Source organism: Vigna angularis, chromosome 1 (genome assembly GCF_016808095.1).
Source record: "Vigna angularis cultivar LongXiaoDou No.4 chromosome 1, ASM1680809v1, whole genome shotgun sequence".
NCBI lineage: Eukaryota > Viridiplantae > Streptophyta > Magnoliopsida > Fabales > Fabaceae > Vigna > Vigna angularis.
In genome coordinates, this window is record NC_068970.1 from 31,201,760 (window position 1) to 31,217,749 (window position 15,990).

Here is a 15,990-nt window from a genome sequence, read left to right on the forward strand (position 1 = left end):
ATGTACGGCATAATGAGGACTTATACCGTTTGGACTTGGCATGGAGAAGTACTCGACCAGCCTACCACGTCACGAGGAACGAATTATGTGGAAGAATGGATGAGTGACCATTTAGAGGACATGATACGTGATGTCGGTGAAGATAATTTTGGAAGAGCTAATTTGTATGATTCTCTTATTAATGATTCAGAGCAACCATTGTTCCCAGGATGCTCAAACTTTATACGTCTGTCTGCAACTTTAAAGTTGTTTAGTTTAAAAGCAAGGAATGGATGGACCGATAAAAGTTTCACCGAGTTGTTGGAGTTGTTGAAGGAGATGCTTCCAGAAAATAATACTATACCTATTCGTAATTACGAGGCCAAATTTTTTTTATGTCCAATGGGTCTTGAATATCAAAAGATACATGCTTGTCCTAATGATATTGTTTTGTACACAAAGGAGTTTGCTTTGCTAAAGTATTGTCCAACATGTGGTTTATCCCGTTTTTAAAAGAAATTTGACAAAATCACTGCTAATGAAGGTAATGATGGTACACCTGCTAAGGTGATGTGGTATTTGCCTATAATACCTAGGTTCAAACGTATGTTCTCTGTAAAAGAAGATGCAAAGAACCTTAAATGGAACTCTGACGAAAGAAAGTGCGATAATCTTCTTCGACACCCTGCTGATTCACCACAATGGAAAAAGATTGATGACAAATTCCCAGAATTTGGTGCAGATCCAAGAAACTTAAGGCATGCACTTGCAACTGATGGTATGAATCCTTATGGAAACTTAAGTAGCAAACACAGTTTGTGGGCAGTTATGTTGATGATTTACAATCTTTCTCCTTTGTTGTGCATGAAGAGAAAATATGTGATGTTGTCCATGATGATATCGGGTCCTAGACAACTTGGAAATGACATTGATGTTTATTTAAAATGTTTAATTGATGATTTGAAATTGTTGTGGGAAGAAGGGATCGACGTGTTTGATGCACATGTTCAGGAACAGTTTCGTTTGTGTGCAATGTTGTTTTGCACTATAAATGATTTCCCAGCGTATGGAAACTTGAGCGGTTATAGTGTTAAAGGTCATTTTGCATGTCCTATATGTGAAGAAAACACTAGTTACCTTCAGTTGAAGCATGGTCAAAAGACGGTATATACAAGACATTGAAAATTCCTTCCTCGTAATCATCCTTATCGTAGATTGAAGAAGCATTTAATGGAAGTGTTGAGGATGAGGTTGTGTGCAGACCCTAGAATGGTGAAGAGGTGTACAACGAAGTAAAAAACATTGACATTGTGTTTGGAAAACATCGTAAAAGTACCTTTGCAAAAAACATTTGGAAGAAACGATCAATATTTTTTAAGCTTCCATATTGGTTTGAACTTGATGTTAGACATTGTATTGATGTGATGCACGTTGAAAAAAATGTTTGTGACAGTGTCATCGGAACTTTATTAAACGTCAAAGGGAAGAGCAAAGACGAAATAAAAGCACGACAAGATTTGGCTGACATGGGAATCTGATCTGAGTTACATCCACAGATAATAGGAAGACGCACCTATCTGCCCACAGCCTGTCACACACTTTCTAAAAAAGAAAAACAAAGTTTTTGTAACTGTTTAAGAAGTGTGAAGGTTCCACAAGGTTATTCTTCAAATATTAGTAACCTTGTGTCTATGCAAGACTTAAAGCTAGTTGGTTTAAAGTCTCACGATTGTCATGTATTGATGCAACAATTGTTACCTGTTGTTATTTGAGGCATATTACCTCCTTCTGTTAGGGGTATTCTGACACGTCTGAGTTTTTTCTTTAATGCCATTTGCAAGAAAGTTGTTGACCCTCGAGGTTTAGATGAATTGGAAAATGAGGGAATAAGACTACTATGTCAATTGGAGATGTATTTTCCACCTTCCTTTTTTGACATCATGGTACATTTGATTGTTCATCTAGTCATAGTAATTTGAATATGTGGGCCGGTCTTCTTAAGGTGGATGTACCTAGTTGAAAGATACATGAAGATCTTAAAGGGATATGTCAAGAATCAGTATAGACCAGAAGCTTCAATCATAGAGCGATATGTTGCAGAAGAAGCCATTGAATTTTGTTCAAGTTATATGCCATCTTGTGAACCTGTGGGTCTTCCCAAGAGCAGACATGAAGGAAAATGTGAAGGTAAAGGTGTTCGAGGTGTGAGAATTCAAAGTGTTAGCAGAAAAGAAATTTACCAAGCTCATTTGTACGTCTTAAACAACATTGTTGATGTGATTCCTTACATTTCTGACCACGTTAATGAAATAAAGGCAGCAAACCCAAAAATGAGTGAAAAATGGCATCTTAATGAACATGTGAAGACCTTCTTACAATGGTTTAAGAAAAAGATTTATGCGACTCCACATGTTTCTGATGGACAAATTTGTAAGCACCAAAATATGATGTCACAAACTTGTTTCACAATCGGCAAGTATGACCGAATCGTTCAAGTAATAAACTTGGTAAGACCAAGTATCGTTCTTCCCAAAGGACTCACGACCTAGTTTAGTTGTGTGGTTTGTTGATTAGCTAAGACTTACAAACGAAATAATTGGATTATATTATGCAAAACGAAAACTAAACATGTATGCATGAATTGATCAATGGCAAAGACAAAAGATAAACACTTTCAATGGATTATATGAATGAATATGTTGTTGGGGGTCAATTTCATCTCATCCACTCTCATACATTTTAGGAATTCAACATTCAAATCATCATTGTTAATGCCACTCTCTAAAGTACCATTCTAGATGGCTTCTCCCTAATCAAATAGTTCATACAATTCCTAGCATTCCAAATGATTAGTTCATGAGTGCAGGAGCTTAACGACAACCAATATAATATTGTCAGTATAATATTGGGAGAAATTCCCCGGATCTAGACTTCCCCGTACGTGTCCGTATCGACAAAACCAATAATCATGCAATAGAATGAGTTAAACAATGCAAGCATTAAGCAAAGAGGAAAAACCCTAACTAATGATGAAAGAAAGCATAAGTCTTAGATTAAGATGCAAGCATAAATTCCATATATGAGAGCTTCAAGAGATTACATTGATTCCCCAACAAACATACAAGGTTTAGTTCACCATATTCATGGTGAACCTAGATGAACAATGAAAGAATGAAAGAATAAACCCTAAAAAGGTGAAGAGGTAGCCTGAGCATCCAAGATCCTCCTTCAAAGGGGTGGAAGAGAGAGTGTTTGCCTCGTTTCTGCCAAAGATGTCTAACCCTAGGACGTGCAAGTCCTTATATACTATTCTAGAGTTACAAAAGATTACAAAAGCCCAAGCCCAAAAAGTGCCGCTCAGCGCTATTTACCGCTCAGCGGTGGTTGCGTGACTCGTTTCTTCCCCTCAGCGGCCATTTTGCCCCTCAGCGTGACTCCCGCAACCTCCTGAGTGCCGCTCAGCGGTAAAATGCCGCTGAGCGGTGCCTTCGACTTCTCTTTTTGCACTCTTTCTTGTCTTTTCTAATGTCATCTCTCTCCTTCTTCACTCTTTTCACTAAATTCACCTCAAAACCTGCACAAAAACACTTAAATCAAGCATAAACCTGTCCAGCTCTCTTATTTATGAAAATATAGATAAACTGCATGATTTCAAGCTAGTTTTTAAGTCTAAAGGTTGCTTTTAGTATCAATATTAAGCATGAAAATAACAGTTTTTCAACTGTTATCACAACCCCAAACTTAGAACTTTGCTTGTCCTCAAGCAAACAAAATGTAACTCCATCTCCAACCAATTCATATGATGGTTTACTCATTCAAAATCCTTTTCTCAAGATAAGTAACAACTTCACTCAAACTTATGACCAAGAGTTCAATCAAGATGTGCTCATGCTTTAGTGTTCACAAAGTCATTTAAATTCCAACAAATGCTATTTTTCATGAATGATCAATCAATTAAGCATGGATGTTCATGTGTCTATGGAATATTTCCTCACTAGGTAAAGTGTTTCACTCAACACACAAGTGTATAAGAGGTAAAGTGTTTCACTCATTCACTCCACTATCACAATGTCACATGAATCAACTTTACCTTTCATTTTACCATAATCCAAAAACATTCACAAGCATGCATCATCACAAGGACTTTTCAATGGCTTATAATGTGGCTGGGCTAACAAGAAAATTGGTTTTTCTGGATCACAAAATCCTTGAGTTAAGAGAATCATAACAACACAATCATCTTATTCATTCCCAACTTTCTTTTACCTTTGCATTTGCATTGAGCTTTACTTCTTTTTCTTTTCTTTTCTTTTTCTTTGCATATTCTTACTTTTTAGCTCTTAGCTCAATGCTTTTCTTTTCATGTTTTCCTAACAACCCCAAACTTGAACATTTAACAATACCATACAAGATCTTCTACTTAACTCAAGGTAAAGATTTTCAATCAAAGGTTTCAAGTGTATGTTCAAGGCTAAGGGTTCAAAGGATATAACACAAAGTTTTCTCTTTTAGTGGGCTAACTTTATGAATTTGGCCAATAAAAAGGGTTCCAACAAATGGCCTTGATCACATGATGCAAAACAAGCAATTGATTCAATCATAGAAAACCTGGGCAAAATCATTCATGCTTTCAAAGTAATAGCATTCAATCATATCAAAAACTCTGGAGCTCAAAACCTCACATATAAGCTCATTCACATTTGACATACACATCCTGCTTAATTTCACAATCACAATCATGATATCATGCATTTGTTCACAAAGCTTGTGAATCACCTGTATAAGCATTTTAATGTGCACATCATCTCAACATCAATCAATCAATAAGCATCATCAAGCATTACTTATCAAACAATCACAGTTAATAGCAAACCATCACACAAACCAGGTTTCCAACAGAGTGCATCAAACCCTAATCTAAAAACAAAAACAAATAAGTTCAGAAAACTTAAACCACAACAGCATAATCATTTGATAGCATTCATCAGTAAATGCTATCTCAGCTCCTCATCAGTCTGAGCTGTCCTCTGTATCTTCCTCTTCCTCCTCATCTTCATCTTCATCAAATGCATCTTCCTCCTCAGCTTCATCTTCTTCCATATCTCTTGCTGAAGCTTCAGCTGCTCCAGCTCCTCCTCCATGTACTGGTTCTTCTGGCCAAGCTACAACATTATGGAATTCATCCATAGTCCACCTGTGGGCTGGAGGATTATCATACATCCCCACTATCATCTCAGCAGTGGCCACCTGCCCTCTGTGAATGGACTGCAACTGAGCACCTATAAGAGACATATACATGTCCCTCATCTGGAATGGTTCTGCTTCATGTGTATAAGCAGATGTCTGGCTCTGTGCTGGCCCTCTCTCTCTACGAGCACGGCGTGGTGGAACTGGCTGAGCTACATCCTCACCTCCACAGTACTGTCTATAATAAGCCTCATCAATAGCTTTTCTTGGCCTCTCAAATGGTGGAACAGAAGTGTCCACCCCTGCTAGCTTGCAAAGGTGAGTGATCAAAGAAGGATGTCCTAGTGGTGCTTTGTTGTTTGAGGTGTTAGCACATACACTGATTTCATCAGCTATTACCTGCCCAATATTAACATTCAAGTTTCTAATAGCACAGTAGATGAATAGTGCCCTGCTGAGAGTAATATCTGACACATGTGAACATGGCTGAATGTTGGCATGAGAAAATGCCATCCAATACTTTGCAAGAGGAGTCAAATCTGTCCTCCTAATGTTAACCACTGCGCCAGATCTATTCCTTTGGAAGTGTCCTCCAGGTATACACATTACTCTCTCAACATCCTCAAAGTCAGCACCTTCCTCCATGCTAAGAGCAAACTGACATTGCTCACCAGCCCACACAATATCCAGGAAGTTGTTGATAGAATCAGGATCAAACCTGATAGCATGGCCTCTGACATAGCCCAAATAATTCTCAGCTGGATGATCACCAATCTTCTTTGCATTGGTGTAGAATTCCTTGACCACAGCTATGTTGGCAGGTGCTGGATAAGTGGCTAGCTTTCCCCAATCATTCCCTAACACTTGCTATCCAAATTGAGGAGCAAAGTTAGGTATCATTCCAACCTTTCTCTCCATTAGAAGTCTCCTGTCCTGAACCACCCTAAAGTGCTTCTCATGTTTCCTAGAGAGGAACCTACTAGAGTGGGGTTGCTCTGGTTCCTTTTCTTTCCTCTTAGTTGCCATGGTTTTCAATCTCTTTCCTGAAGAGGATGCCATTCCTGCATTCAAAACACAAACCAAAACCACAGAACATGATGTTAATCATTAGTAAAACACAGAACATAACTCCTTTTGAAGCTACAACCACCGCTGAGGGTCAGAATTTCCCCTCAGCGCCACCAGTACCACGCAACAGACCAGAAAAATCAAATCTGGCAGAGTGCCGCTCAGCGGTAAATGCCGCTCAGCGGTGACTCTGCAGATTTTTGAAAATCTTGTTTTGAAGCTTTCCTAACTCCACCCAAATGCAATTTTCATATTTCCAGTTCATAATCATGCAGTTTAATCGGTTCAAACATCAAATATATCATCAAATCATGCATAGAAATCAAAACCCTTAAATATTCATGCTTTGACAATCACATTCAAATTCAAGAACCTAGAATGAACCAAATGCATTTTACTTACTTGGGTGGAGATGCTAGATGATATGAGAATGCTTCCAAACTAGAATGCTCTCTTCCAACCCCAAACTTTGATGGCACACTAGTGAAAAAGTGAGTGAAAGAGAGATTTTCTAAAGAGGGAAGAGTGAAAAGATGTGGAAAACCTAAGAGAATGTGTGTGGAAGTGTTTGTGCAAAGAGAAGCCAGAAAATAAACCCTAAAACGCAGCTTGGGGTATAAAAATACCCTAATGGGCTCAGGTCCCGCTAAGGGGAACTTAAGCCCATCAGCGATAGTACCGCTCAGCGGTAATTGCCGCTCAGCGGCACTTTCGTGAAGTGCTCCTCTCCTTCTTTTCTTGACCTACGTGCCTTCCCTACATGTCCCTCATAGGTTCCCTGCAATTCAATGTTAAAAATGCTTATGCAAAAACTAAAAATAAACAAACAAACAATCAACTGGGTTGCCTCCCAGGTAGCGCTTGTTTAACGTCACGAGCCTGACCCAAAATCCACCAACACCCATCAGTAGGTGTTTCAAACTTACCAGCACCCATCAGTAGGTGCAAAATTTCTTACCAACACCCATCAGTAGGTGTTACAACATAGTATCCTTCAGTAGATACTTAACCACCTAGCATCCTTCAGTAGATGCTATCTCCAACAAAATAGTTACAAAATAAAGTCCACAACTTAAAAATTACAAAACCAAAATAAAATCAAAAGTTCTTAAATCACTGGGTTGCCTCCCAGCAAGCGCTCTTTTAACGTCATTAGCTTGACCCAAACTCGAGTTCCTTCTTTTTTTTCTTCTTTCTACTGAACTTCTTCAGAAATTTGATCAAACCAGGAACCTGTTGTAGTGTCTCAATCATAGGAACTTTAATCTCCAATTTCTTGAAGATTTCCATAAAGCACTTGAACTTCTTTTCCTTCCTATGATGCTTCTTTAGATGAGGATGTGATTTTTCATATGATTTCTTCTTCTTTCCTCTCATCTTCTTTTTCTTCCTTTTTCTCTCCCTCAATTTTCTCTTTTTCTTTTCTTTTATTTTTTTCTTCCCTTTTCTTTTTCTTTTCAACTTCTTTATTTTCACACAAATCTTCTTTCTCTCTTCTCTCTCAACCACTTCGTTCTCTTTTTCTTCATCTTTATTTTTCTCACTCAACTCTTCTTTCTCTTTTCTCTCTATCTTTTCCGCATCTCCCTCTATTCTTTTCTCATCAAGAATCTTGTCACTTTCAGTGACATTGGTTTGCCCTTCCTCCTTAAGGTTAACTTCAGTATTAACCTCATCATCCAATCTCCGATTAATGTAACGAAAGTGCATCTCCATCCTTTTACATGATTCTTCAATGCTTTTCTGAGTAGAGTCGGAATTTTTCAAAAATCGTTGAAGAGTGTCCTCCAACCTATCCAAACTTCCTGATAAAAAGGGTTGTTGCTGCCATTGTTGTTGTGGTTGGTTCTCAAATTGTCCGGCAGCTTGCCAAAATTGGCTTTGATCCATGCTTGAGTGAGGTTCCCACCATTGGTTGAGATTACTTTGGTAGAATTGAGTGCCCATATAGTTAAATTCTTGACCAAATTGCATTCTGCAGACATTAGGCACAAAACTCTAGGAAATATTTGTTAGCACAAAAGATATAAAAGAAGATATATATTCAGAAGATAAAAAGATTTAAAAGATAGAATCAAATAAAACCTAATCTAAAAAAATAGAATAAAATAAAATCTAACCTAATCTAAAAGATAAAATAAAATAAAATAAAATAAAATCTAACCTAATCAAATAAAATAAAATAAAATAAAAACAGAAAAAATAAAAACAGAAAAAATAAAAACAGAAATTCAAAAAGTCAAATATAATCAATTATCACACAAATTAACCAGTTAAACCACGAGTCCCCGGCAACGGCGCCAAAAACTTGATGGACAAATTTGTAAGCACCAAAATATGATGTCACAAACTTGTTTTTCAATCGGCAAGTATGACCGAATCGTTCAAGTAATAAACTTGGTAAGACCAAGTATCGTTCTTCCCAAAGGACTCACGGCCTAGTTTAGTTGTGTGGTTTGTTGATTAGCTAAGACTTACAAACGAAATAATTGGATTATATTATGCAAGACGAAAACTAAACATGTATGCATGAATTGATCAATGGCAAAGACTAAAGATAAACACTTTCAATGGATTATATGAATGAATATGTTGTTGGGGGTCAATTTCATCTCATCCACTCTCATACATTTTAGGAATTCAACATTCAAATCATCATTGTTAATGCCACTCTCTAAAGTACCATTCTAGATGGCTTCTCCCTAATCAAATAGTTCATACAATTCCTAGCATTCCTAATGATTAGTTCATAAGTGCAGGAGCTTAACGACAACCAATATAATATTGTCAGTATAATATTGGGAGAAATTCCCCGGATCTAGACTTCCCCGTACGTGTCCGTATCGACAAAACCAATAATCATGCAATAGAATGAGTTAAACAATGCAAGCATTAAGCAAAGAGGAAAAACCCTAACTAATGATGAAAGAAAGCATAAGTCTTAGATTAAGATGCAAGCATAAATTCCATATATGAGAGCTTCAAGAGATTACATTGATTCCCCAACAAACATACAAGGTTTAGTTCACCATATTCATGGTGAACCTAGATGAACAATAATGAAAGAATGAAAGAATAAACCCTAAAAAGGTGAAGAGGTAGCCTGAGCATCCAAGATCCTCCTTCAAAGGGGTGGAAGAGAGAGTGTTTGCCTCGTTTCTGCCAAAGATGTCTAACCCTAGGACGTGCAAGTCCTTATATACTATTCTAGAGTTACAAAAGATTACAAAAGCCCAAGCCCAAAAAGTGCCGCTCAGCGCTATTTACCGCTCAGCGGTGGTTGCGTGACTCGTTTCTTCCCCTCAGCGGCCATTTTGCCCCTCAGCGTGACTCCCGCAACCTCCTGAGTGCCGCTCAGCGGTAAAATGCCGCTGAGCGGTGCCTTCGACTTCTCTTTTTGCACTCTTTCTTGTCTTTTCTAATGTCATCTCTCTCCTTCTTCACTCTTTTCACTAAATTCACCTCAAAACCTGCACAAAAACACTTAAATCAAGCATAAACCTGTCCAGCTCTCTTATTTATGAAAATATAGATAAACTGCATGATTTCAAGCTAGTTTTTAAGTCTAAAGGTTGCTTTTAGTATCAATATTAAGCATGAAAATAACAGTTTTTCAACTGTTATCAGTTTCTGAAACTTTATTGAGGTTATCTCGAGGACCGAACACGGATGTCATTACATATGGTGGGTACTATATAAACAATATTTCTTTTCAAACAAAGGTAGAAGATGACAAAAGAAGAGTTCAAAATAGTGGCGTCACACTACAAGCTGAGGCTGTGCACTTTGCTAGTTCTAAAGACAAAAATCCAATCACAACATCCATCAGTTATTTTGGAATAATACAAGAAATATGGGAAGTTGATTACGTCACTTTTAGAGTCCCAGTTTTCAAGTGTAAATGGGTTGATATAAATTCTGGTGTCATGACAAATGACCTTGGTTTCACATTGGTAAACTTGAACAAGATGAATTACACTGATGAACCATTTATCATGGCTAGTCAAGCAAGACAAATATTCTACGTAAATGATCCAGCGAATAACAAATGGTCAGCGGTTTTAGAAGGAAAAAACATGCATGGACATAATGATGACGATTCTCTTGATATACTTGAGACAACATATGTTGCATCTAGACCCACTGAAGACCTAGTTGATGATGTTGCTGATGTCATCCAGCCAATTCGTAGTGATCACAATGAAGGGATTTGGGAAAAAACAATATCTTAATAGGTTGATATTTTTGTTTTTTCTTGACTTTATATGTATGTTCATCATAATTGAATTATTACTAACCTTGTATAATTTTTCAGGTATGTCGGCCTCATACTCAGGATCGGGAAAGACCAGACGTGGTCGAGGCGTCACCCGAGTGGCAGATGTGACATTCAGACGTGTGGATGGTCAGAGGAGACATGTTGACATTGACCCCAGATCAGGTCATCCATCAGGGCCAAATGTTGATAGGTTTAGGAGTTATCTAGGTAAGTTAGCAAAAAGTCATGTCTCTATCCTTCATGCATGTTGGGATGACGTCCCAGAGGTCGACAAGAACCTCTTATGGCAAGATATTCAGGTATGTTTATACTTCATGCAATTTGTGATATACTTAACTTTCATGTTTTATTATCAATAACATGTTTTTTGTTTTTGACAGCAACATTATGTTATTCCAAACACAATACAAATTAGAAAGAATGTGTTATCGCATATAGCGATAAGATGGAGGGATTTCAAGACAAGGCTGACACGACTCTATGTCTTTGGAGACAGGCAACATGAAAATCCCTGTCATCAATATACATTCACAAAGGAGGATTGGATGCAGTTTCGTGCATCTAGAGAGTTTGAAGAATGGAAGGTATGTTTCTTAACATCTGAAAATGTATTCATTGAGTTTTTATGATTTTACACTTATTTATATACACGGTTTCACAGGGTAAAAGGTTAGCGGCCCAAGAAAGACAAAGGCTAAACGATGCACCACACTTGTTATCACGAGGTGGTTATGCAAAACTAGAAAAGAAACTTAGAAAGTCTAGAGCGGATGCCTTGGGACTTGAGTCGTCGGACTTAGCACCTACACCTGCTAGGTACGAGTTGTGGAAGGCTGCTCGGACTAAATCTGATGGGAACATGACATCTTCCTCAACTGCCTTGATCTCACAGAGAATTGTAAGTTCAAATTATAAGCAATTGTTTGATTGTGTATCTATCACAACATGTCTTCTAAGTAACGATTGTTTTGTTATGTGCAGGATGAGTTCGTTGAGCAGCAGACTCAGGGCACATTTGCTGGCCAAGGTAGGGACGACATTCTAACAACGGCCATTGGAAGGCCCGAGCACCCAGGACGTGTACATGGAGTTCCTAGGGCGATTGGTCTTCGTGACTACTTTGGCCGTACACAGAAAACACCCCATCAATGAGTCAGGAGACACTGAGGCAGATGGATCTTCAGTGGGAGGAAAGACTCAACCAAAGCATGAGATCAATGGAGCAACGATTCATGGAGCAGCTACAAGAACAAAAAGAAATACAAAGAGCGCTTGAAGAAAAGTTGCATTCCATGATGCAAGGCAACATGGGGGCCGCTGAAACTCCCACACCACCTCGATTCAACACTAGAGGATCATGCTCTGCTGTAGAACCCACTCAGTATAGCAGTCAGTATGAGCTGTTGGTTGATGGGGATCCCCCACGCATTGTGGCTGTCGGACGAGTGCTTGAGGGAGGGCAGACTATTCATGGTGTTGCCATATTACCCCAGCACGTGCGTGTGACAATTGACGAGGTTCGAGATCCCCAGGCTTAGGTGCTTGTACCCACTCCAGAAATTAACTTTGTGGGGGAGGCCATAGGATCATTTATTGCTTGGCCTAGAGCATTGATCATGTCACACATCACTACTCCACAGGTATAATGTCTTTTTCCTTAGTATTTCTATGTTTATTCTTCAAATATTTATTGATAACTCTTTGACGTAAATTCTTATCTTCAGTTCACACGTCCTCAGAAGCATCCAGTTCATGATACAATCATACATGAAGATGATGACATGGCTGAAGCGGAGGATGATCCTCTATCAAAGCTAATGACAAAATTACCCAGGTTGAAGAAAGCACCATTAGAACTATACTGGGATTTGAGAGTATTTGGTCTTCCCCCACATGTGTCAGTTTATATCACATTCTCTTATGCATTGGAGATGATTGGGGGAGACCGGATGTTGAATATTTCCATCATTCAGCTGTGGTGCATGTAAGATAGTCAATTTGGTCTTTCATATTACTTTTATTTAGATTCTTATAGTTTCTAACAACTTAACTTTGTTGTTTTAGGTACATGGACACAATCGTTGTAGACCAAGGTCGGTCTTCCATGTACGGATTTGTTGAACCTCAGACCATTCAACCGTCTGGTAACACACTTCAAAACAAACAACATTATTTGCAAACATGGATGGATGAGTCAAAAAGAGACGTATACCTTGTGTCATACATTGATGGGTAGGTTTTGTTATATGTGGCCAGTTCATTATTATAGTTTCCTTAATTAGTTAAATAGCTATTTATCCTTTATGATAGCATGCACTGGCAACTAATGGTCATCATTCCCAAAGCATGTAAAATTATATGGTTTTGTTCGTTGCATAGGAAGATGAAAAATGACTTGAGAACAATGCTTCAAGGGTAAGTGTTTCTCCAAAAATGACTTTGAATTTGATGTTCACCTTCAACTTTTATGATAAATATAGTTATATTAATTATACTTTGTGTTTTCAATCTGTACAGAGTTATTGGTAAATCACGTGGTCAACTGGTTCAAATTTTGTATCCAAAGGTTGTAAGTCATTTATAGTTCTAATTCATTTTCTATGTTATTGAATGATCTAAATTCTTAACTATTTAGTTTGTTATTTTAGTGTAACCAGCAGCTAGATTCATGGGAATGTGGCTTCTATGTGATGTGTTGGATTAAGACCATCATTCGAGCTGTCATTACAGATGACTGGAATGAGGTAATGATGTATACCTTGAATACATTACAAATCAAATTCATCTTCAAACATATATGAAACCATAACGAATTTTTCTTGAATTTTGCAATGCTTCAAGAGTACATTGCCTATATCAGAGGACACAATTAGACAGATAAGGCAGTAGTGGACCGCTTATCTTCTGCAAAGATGGAGTTAGGAATAGTTTTATTTGTGGTTGAACATTGCTTAGTTTTAGTTTAAGTTTTATCTTGATAGTTTTGGTAGTGGATTATATTTTACATTAAGTAGAACTTTGTTTATATGAAACGCATATATATATTATTGCAAAATTGTTCTGGGACAATTTTATGTTTTTCAGGTGTGGTTTTATTGCAAAAATAAATTAATTTTTTTAAAAAAAATGCCCAGTAGACGTCGGTTAGTGCACTATCGGACGTCTATAGACGTCTGGTAGTGCACACACCGACGTCCAACCCCACCCCTAGCACAAAACAATTCAGGCATGTGGTCGTTGGGTGACACACCTCAGACGTCTGCATAGACGTCGGGGGAGGAGGATGATAACAGTTGAAAAACTCTTATTTTTATGCTTAAAATTGATACTAAAAGCAACCTTTAAGACTTAGAAACTAGCTTGAACTCACATTTTTTCTTTAGTTTTGTGAATAAGAGAGTTAAAGGTGAATTTAATGGTTTTGTGCAGGATTCCCTTGATTTTGTAGGCTAATTGAATGATTTGAAAGAAGAATTGAAGTACTAAATGATTGGAGTGCAGAAAAGTCAACCAGAAACCAGAAAAGTCAACTAGTCAACCAGAAAAGTCAACAAGTCAACCAGAATGCTGAAAAATCAACCAGAACGCAGAAAAAGTGTGACCGAGTGGCGTTGAGCGGTAATTTGGTGCTGAGCGGCAGTTTTCAGGTGCTGATATCACCGTTGAGGAGACAAACAACAGTTGGGGTGCAAAATGGATCATGCGCTAGTACCGCTCAACGGTAAAATAGCGCTGAGCGCCATTGGAATGGGCTTGGACCGGTTTTTTGTTACTTTTATGGGCTTGGGCCTAATTTTCTGTATTTTTTAGAATAGTATATAAGCTTTAGGACGTCCTAGGGTTTGTATCTTTGGCTGGAGAAGACGCAAAACACACTTTTCACCCCTTGGGGTTAGAATTGGAGATGGTGAGGCTCTCCTCTTCTCTTTCTAGGGTTTTTCTATCTCTTCCATTCTTTCATTATTCTTCATCTAGTTTCACCATGAATATGGTGAACTAAACCTTGTATTGTTGTTGGGGAATCAATGTAGTCTTGTGAAACTCTCATATATGGAATTTGTGTTTTAACATCTTATTTTAAGATACATGCTTTCTTTCATCATTAGTTAGGGTTTTTCCTCCTTGCTTAAAGCTTGCATTGTTTAACTCATTTAATGCCATGATTATTGATTTTGTCGATATGGGAACGTACGGGGAAATCTAGGTCTGGGGAATTTCTCCCAAAAGCATATTGCCTAGACATAGGAATATGAGGGTTGGTTGCCGTTAAGCTTCTGCACTTCAGAATTAATTATTAGGGATGCTAGGAATTGTATGAACTCGTAATTAAGGATAGGCCATCTTGCAAGGTGATTTAGAGAGTAGCATTAACATTGATGAAAAGAATGATGAATTCCTAAAGTATATGAGAGTGGATAAGATGAAATTGATAACCCCAACAACATACTCATCCATCTAATTCATTACGTGTTTGTTTTACTCTTTTTGCCATTGATCAAATTCATGCATACATGTTTCATTACTGTCTTTTGCATTAAAAACCTACAATCAATCGTTCACAAGTCTTAAATAATCAACAAATGATATGACTAACTAGGCCGTGAGTCCTTTGGGAAAACGATATTTGGTCTTACCGAGTTTATTACTTGATACGATTCGGTTACACTTGCCGAGGGTTAAACAAGTTTGTGGTGCCGTTTTCGGTGTTCATAAATTTGTCATCAAGTTTTTGACGCTGTTGCCAAGGACTCGTGGTTTAACTAGTTTATTTGTGTGATTATTGATTATCTTTGACTTGTTTTTGAATTTTAAATTTAAATTTTGAATTTTTGTTTTCTGTTTTTATTTTCTATTTTTATTTTCTTTTTTTCTTTTTTGGTTATTATTTTATTTTATTTTATTTTTTCAGTTATTTTATTTTATTTTATTTTATTTTCTATTTTTTCGGTTTTTATTTTATTTTCTGTTTTTATTTTTCTGTTTTATGTTTTTATTCTATCTTCTTATCTCTTATATTATTTCTTCTATATATTTTTGTGCTAACAAATTTTTCTAAGGATTTGTTTTCTTGTGTATGCAGGAGGCAATTCGAACTAGAAGCAAGAAAACCTCGGAACCTCTTCTTGAAGGTTTAGACAATAGTAGACGGAGGAGAAGAATCCGTACATCTAGGGAACTTTTTCCTCCTCCGGAAATCCTTTTATAACCTTCACCACAAGGTTCTTACCATAGCACTGAGGAGATGGAGAATAATAATGTCAGACGGACTCTTGCAGATTACACTAATGTGGTTGGCCCTCAACATTTTAACAGCATAGCAAGATCGAGGGTCAATGCAGCCAACATGGAGGTGAAACCGGCGTTGATCCAGCTGGTTAAGAATAATCAATTTAATGGGTTGTCTCATGAAAGCCCATTTGAGTACCTCACAACCTTTAATGAAATTTGCAATACAGTGAAGATAAATGGGGTGCCTA

The 15,990-nt window shown here is 37.5% G+C and overlaps 1 long non-coding RNA gene across 1 annotated transcript; it reads left to right on the forward strand.

The window, feature by feature from the left end:
- Positions 1–12,839: 12,839 nt before the first annotated feature.
- Positions 12,840–13,257, forward strand: LOC128195902 (uncharacterized). Its single transcript, XR_008247747.1, has 3 exons — positions 12,840–12,928; positions 13,031–13,079; positions 13,162–13,257. It is a non-coding gene; the product is annotated as an uncharacterized LOC128195902 (long non-coding RNA).
- The last annotated feature ends 2,733 nt before the right edge of the window (positions 13,258–15,990 follow it).